The following is a 7,884-nucleotide window of genomic DNA, read 5'->3' as shown; positions in this document are numbered from 1 at the left end:
ATCCTGGACCATCATCATTTAAATTCAGTGTAAATTTACTATTGTTGATCTTGGACCATCATCATTTAAATACAATATAAATTCACTAATGTTGTACCTGGACCATCACAAACTTTTATAAATAGTGTAAATTCACTGTTGTTGATCCTGGACCATCATCATTTAAATTCAGTGTAAATTCACTAATGTTGATCCTGGACCATCATCATTTAAATTCAGTGTAAATTCACTATTGTAGATCCTGGACCATCATCATTTAAATTCAGTGTAAATTCACTATTGTTGATCCTGGACCATCATCATTTAAATACAGTGTAAATTCACTATTGTTGATCCTGGACCATCATCATTTAAATTCAGTGTAAATTCACTATTGTTGATCCTGGACCATCATCCTTTAAATTCAGTGTAAATAAACTAATGCTGATCCTGGACCATCATCATTTAAATAAAATATAAATTCACTAATGTTGTACCTGGACCATCACAAACATTTAAAAATAGTGTAAATTTACTGTTGTTGATCCTGGACCATCATCATTTAAATTCAGTGTAAATTCACTATTGTTGATCCTGGACCATCATCATTTAATTACAGTGTAAATTCACTATTGTTGATCCTGGACCATCATCATTTAAATTCAGTGTAAATTCACTATTGTTGATCCCGGACCATCATCATTTAAATACAATGTAAATTTACTATTGTTGATCCTGGACCATTATCATTTAAATTCAGTGTAAATTCACTATTGTTGATCCTGGACCATCATCATTTAAATTCAGTGTAAATTCACTATTGTTGATCCTGGACCATCATCATTTAAATACAGTGTAAATTCACTACTGTTGATCCTGGACCATCATCATTTAAATTCAGTGTAAATTCACTATTGTTGATCCTGGACCATCATCATTTAAATTCAGTGTAAATAAACTAATGTTGATCCTGGACCATAATCATTTACATAAAATATAAATTCACTAATGTTGTACCTGGACCATCACAAACATTTGAAAATAATGTAAAATCACTGTTGTTGATCCTGGACAATCATCATTTAAATTCAGTTTAAATTCACTATTGTTGATCCTGGACCATCTTCATTTAAATTCAGTGTAAATAAACTAATGTTGATCTTGGACCATCATCATTTAAATACAATATAAATTCACTAATGTTGTACCTGGACCATCACAAACATTTATAAATAGTGTAAATTCACTATTGTTGATCCTGGACCATCATCATTTAAATTCAGTGTAAATTCACTATTGTTGATCCTGGACCATCATCATTTAAATTCAGTGTAAATAAACTAATGTTGATCCTGGACCATCATCATTTAAATAAAATATAAATTCACTAATGTTGTACCTGGACCATCACAAACATTCAAAAATAGCGTAAATTCACTGTTGTTGATCCTGGACAATCATCATTTAAATTGAGTGTAAATTCACTATTGTTGATCCTTGACCATCATCATTTAAATTCAGTGTAAATTCACTATTGTTGATCCTTGACCATCATCATTTAAATTCAGTGTAAATTCACTATTGTTGATCCTGGACCATCATCATTTAAATACAGTGTAAATTCACTATTGTTGATCCTGGACCATCATCATTTAAATTCAGTGTAAATGAACTAATGTTGATCCTGGACCATCATCATTTAAATACAATATAAATTCACTAATGTTGTACCTGGACCATCACAAACATTTAAAAATAGTGTAAATTCACTGTTGTTGATCCTGGACCGTCATAATTTAAATTCAGTTTAAATAAACTAATGTTGATCCTGGACCATCATCATTTAAATACAATATAAATTAACTAATGTTGTACCTGGACCATTACAAACATTTAAAAATCGTGTAAATTCACTGTTTTTGATCCTGGACCATCATCATTTAAATACAGTGTAAATTCACTATTGTTGTTCCTGGACCATCATCATTTAAATTCTGTGTAAATTCACTATTGTTGATCCTGGACCATCATCATTTAAATTCAGTGTAAATTCACTATTGTTGATCCTGGACCATCATCATTTAAATTCAGTGTAAATAAACTAATGTTGATCCTGGACCATCATCATTAAAATAAAATATAAATCCACTAATGCTGTACCTGGAACATCACAAACATTTGAAAATAGTGTAAATTGACTGTTGTTGATCCTGGACCATCATCATTTAAATTAAGTGTAAAATCACTATTGTTGATCCTGGACCATCATCATTTAAATACAGTGTAAATTCACTATTGTTGATCCTGGACCATCATCATTTAAATTCAGTGTAAATTCACTATTGTTGATCCTGGACCATCATCATTTAAATTCAGTGTAAATTCACTATTGTTGATCCTGGACCTTCATCATTTAAATTCAGTGTAAATTCATTATTGTTGATCCTTGACCGTCATCATTTAAATTCAGTGTAAATTCACTATTGTTGATCCTGGACCATCATCATTTAAATACAGTATAAATTCACTATTGTTGATCCTGGACCATCATCATTTAAATTCAGTGTAAATTCACTATTGTTGATCCTGGACCATCATCATTTAAATTCAGTGTAAATAAACTAATGTTGATCCTGGACCATCATCATTTAAATAAAATATAAATTCACTAATGTTGTACCTGGACCATCACAAACATTTATAAATAGCGTAAATTCACTATTGTTGATCCTGGACAATCATCATTTAAATTCAGTGTAAATTCACTATTGTTGATCCTGGACCATCATCATTTAAATTCAGTGTAAATTCACTATTGTTGATCCAGGACCATCATCATTTAAATTCAGTGTAAATAAACTAATGTTGATCCTGGACCATCATCATTTAAATAAAATATAAATTCACTAATGTTGTACCTGGACCATCACAAACATTTAAAAATAGTGTAAATTCACTGTTGTTGATCCTGGACCATCATCATTTAAATAAAATATAAATTCACTAATGTTGTACCTGGACCATCACAAACATTTAAAAATAGTGTAAATTCTCTGTTGTTGATCCTGGACCATCATCATTTAAATTAAGTGTAAAATCACTATTGTTGATCCTGGACCATCATCATTTAAATACAGTGTAAATTCACTATTGTTGATCCTGGACCATCATCATTTAAATTCAGTGTAAATTCACTATTGTTGATCCTGGACCATCATCATTTAAATTCAATGTAAATTCACTATTGTTGATCCTGGACCTTCATCATTTAAATTCAGTGTAAATTCATTATTGTTGATCCTTGACCATCATCATTTAAATTCAGTGTAAATTCACTATTGTTGATCCTGGACCATCATCATTTAAATACAGTGTAAATTCACTATTGTTGATCCTGGACCATCATCATTTAAATTCAGTGTAAATTCACTATTGTTGATCCTGGACCTTCATCATTTAAATTCAGTGTAAATTCATTATTGTTGATCCTTGACCATCATCATTTAAATTCAGTGTAAATTCACTATTGTTGATCCTGAACCATCATCATTTAAATAAAATATAAATTTACTAATGTTGTACATGGACCATCACAAACATTTAAAAATAGTGTTAATTCACTGTTGTTGATCCTGGACAATCATCATTTAAATTCAGTTTAAATTCACTATAGTTGATCCTGGACCATCATTATTTAAATTCAGTGTAAATAAACTAATGTTGATCTTGGACCATCATCATTTAAATACAATATAAATTCACTAATGTTGTACCTGGACCATCACAAACATTTATAAATAGTGTAAATTCACTATTGTTGATCCTGGACCATCATCATTTAAATTCAGTGTAAATTCACTATTGTTGATCCAGGACCATCATCATTTAAATTCAGTGTAAATAAACTAATGTTGATCTTGGACCATCATCATTTAAATACAATATAAATTCACTAATGTTGTACCTGGACCATCACAAACATTTATAAATAGTGTAAATTCACTATTGTTGATCCTGGACCATCATCATTTAAATTCAGTGTAAATTCACTATTGTTGATTCTGGACCATCATCATTTAAATAAAATATAAATTCACTAATGTTGTACCTGGACCATCACAAACATTTAAAAATAGTGTAAATTCACTGTTGTTGATCCTGGACCATCATCATTTAAATAAAATATAAATTCACTAATGTTGTACCTGGACCATCACAAACATTTAAAAATAGTGTAAATTCTCTGTTGTTGATCCTGGACCATCATCATTTAAATTAAGTGTAAAATCACTATTGTTGATCCTGGACCATCATCATTTAAATACAGTGTAAATTCACTATTGTTGATCCTGGACCATCATCATTTAAATTCAGTGTAAATTCACTATTGTTGATCCTGGACAATCATCATTTAAATTCAGTGTAAATTCACTATTGTTGATCCTGGACCATCATCATTTAAATTCAGTGTAAATTCACTATTGTTGATCCTGGACCATCATCATTTAAATACAGTGTAAATTCACTATTGTTGATCCTGGACCATCATCATTTAAATTCAGTGTAAATTCACTATTGTTGATCCTGGACCATCATCATTTAAATTCAGTGGAAATAAACTAATGTTGATCCTGGACCATCATCATTTAAATAAAATATAAATTCACTAATGTTGTACCTGGACCATCACAAACATTTATAAATAGCGTAAATTTACTATTGTTGATCCTGGACAATCATCATTTAAATTCAGTTTAAATTCACTATTGTTGAACCTGGACCATCATCATTTAAATTCAGTGTAAACTCACTATTGTTGATCCTGGACCATCATCATTTAAATTCAGTGTAAATTCACTATTGTTGATCCTGGACCATCATCATTTAAATTCAGTGTAAATTCACTATTGTTGATCCTGGACCTTCATCATTTAAATTCAGTGTAAATTCATTATTGTTGATCCTTGACCATCATCATTTAAATTCAGTGTAAATTCACTATTGTTGATCCTGGACCATCATCATTTAAATTCAGTGTAAATTCACTATTGTTGATCCTGGACCATCATCATTTAAATTCAGTGTAAATAAACTAATGTTGATCCTGGACCATCATCATTTAAATAAAATATAAATTCACTAATGTTGTACCTGGACCATCACAAACATTTATAAATAGCGTAAATTCACTATTGTTGATCCTGGACCATCATCATTTAAATTCAGTGTAAATAAACTAATGTTGATCCTGGACCATCATCATTTAAATAAAATATAAATTCACTAATGTTGTACCTGGACCATCACAAACATTTATAAATAGTGTAAATTCACTGTTGTTGATCCTGCACCATCATCATTTAAATTCAGTGTAAATTCACTATTGTTGATCCTGGACCATCATCATTTAAATTCAGTGTAAATTCACTATTGTTGATCCAGGACCATCGTCACAAACATTTAAAAATAGTGTAAATTCACTGTTGTTGATCCTGGACAATCATCATTTAAATTCAGTTTAAATTCACTATTGTTGATCCTGGACCATCATCATTTAAATTCAGTGTCAATAAACTAATGTTGATCTTGGACCATCATCATTTAAATACAATATAAATTCACTAATGTTGTATCTGGACCATCACAAACATTTATAAATAGCGTAAATTCACTATTGTTGATCCTGGACCATCATCATTTAAATTCAGTGTAAATTCACTATTGTTGATCCTGGACCATCATCATTTAAATAAAATATAAATTTACTAATGTTGTACATGGACCATCACAAACATTTAAAAATAGTGTTAATTCACTGTTGTTGATCCTGGACAATCATCATTTAAATTCAGTTTAAATTCACTATAGTTGATCCTGGACCATCATTATTTAAATTCAGTGTAAATAAACTAATGTTGATCTTGGAAGATCATCATTTAAATACAATATAAATTCACTAATGTTGTACCTGGACCATCACAAACATTTATAAATAGTGTAAATTCACTATTGTTGATCCTGGACCATCATCATTTAAATTCAGTGTAAATTCACTATTGTTGATCCAGGACCATCATCATTTAAATTCAGTGTAAATAAACTAATGTTGATCCTGGACCATCATCATTTAAATAAAATATAAATTCACTTATGTTGTACCTGGACCATCACAAACATTTAAAAATAGTGTAAATTCACTGTTGTTGATCCTGGACCATCATCATTTAAATAAAATATAAATTCACTAATGTTGTACCTGGACCATCACAAACATTTAAAAATAGTGTAAATTCTCTGTTGTTGATCCTGGACCATCATCATTTAAATTAAGTGTAAAATCACTATTGTTGATCCTGGACCATCATCATTTAAATACAGTGTAAATTCACTATTGTTGATCCTGGACCATCATCATTTAAATTCAGTGTAAATTCACTATTGTTGATCCTGGACCATCATCATTTAAATTCAGTGTAAATTCCATATTGTTGATCCTGGACCATCATCATTTAAATTCTGTGTAAATTCACTATTGTTGATCCTGGACCTTCATCATTTAAATTAAGTATAAATTCATTATTGTTGATCCTTGACCATCATCATTTAAATTCAGTGTAAATTCACTATTGTTGATCCTGGACCATCATCATTTAAATACAGTGTAAATTCACTATTGTTGATCCTGGACCATCATCATTTAAATTCAGTGTAAATTCACTATTGTTGATCCTGGACCATCATCATTTAAATAAAATATAAATTTACTAATGTTGTACATGGACCATCACAAACATTTAAAAATAGTGTAAATTCACTATTGTTGATCCTGGACCATCATCATTTAAATTCAGTGTAAATTCACTATTGTTGATCCAGGACCATCATCATTTAAATTCAGTGTAAATAAACTAATGTTGATCCTGGACCATCATCATTTAAATAAAATATAAATTCACTAATGTTGTACCTGGACCATCACAAACATTTAAAAATAGTGTAAATTCTCTGTTGTTGATCCTGGACCATCATCATTTAAATTAGGTGTAAAATCACTATTGTTGATCCTGGACCATCATCATTTAAATACAGTGTAAATTCACTATTGTTGATCCTGGACCATCATCATTTAAATTCAGTGTAAATTCACTATTGTTGATCCTGGACCATCATCATTTAAATTCAGTGTAAATTCACTATTGTTGATCCTGGACCATCATCATTTAAATTCAGTGTAAATAAACTAATGTTAATCCTGGACCATCATCATTTAAATAAAATATAAATTCACTAATGTTGTACCTGGACCATCACAAACATTTATAAATAGCGTAAATTCACTATTGTTGATCCTGGACCATCATCATTTAAATTCAGTGTAAATTCACTATTGTTGATCCTGGACCATCATCATTTAAATAAAATATAAATTCACTAATGTTGTACATGGACCATCACAAACATTTAAAAATAGTGTAAATTCACTGTTGTTGATCCTGGACAATCATCATTTAAATTCAGTTTAAATTCACTATTGTTGATCCTGGACCATCATCATTTAAATTCAGTGTAAATAAACTAATGTTGATCTTGGACCATCATCATTTAAATACAATGTAAATTCACTAATGTTGTACCTGGACCATCACAAACATTTATAAATAGTGTAAATTCACTGTTGTTGATCCTGGACCATCATCATTTAAATTCAGTGTAAATTCACTAGTGTTTATCCTGGACCATCATCATTTAAATTCAGTGTAAACTCACTATTGTTGATCCAGGACCATCATTATTTAAATTTAGTGTAAATAAACTAATGTTGATCCTGGACCATCATCATTTAAATAAAATATAAATTCACTAATGTTGTACCTGGACCATCACAAACATTTATAAATAGCGTAA

The sequence above is a fragment of the Danio rerio genome, chromosome 5 (genome assembly GCF_052040795.2).
Source record: "Danio rerio strain M-AB ecotype USA chromosome 5, GRCz13ab, whole genome shotgun sequence".
Classification (NCBI taxonomy): Eukaryota; Metazoa; Chordata; class Actinopteri; order Cypriniformes; family Danionidae; genus Danio; species Danio rerio.
The sequence above is the reverse complement of the archived record's forward strand: the minus strand, read 5'-3'. Positions refer to the sequence as shown.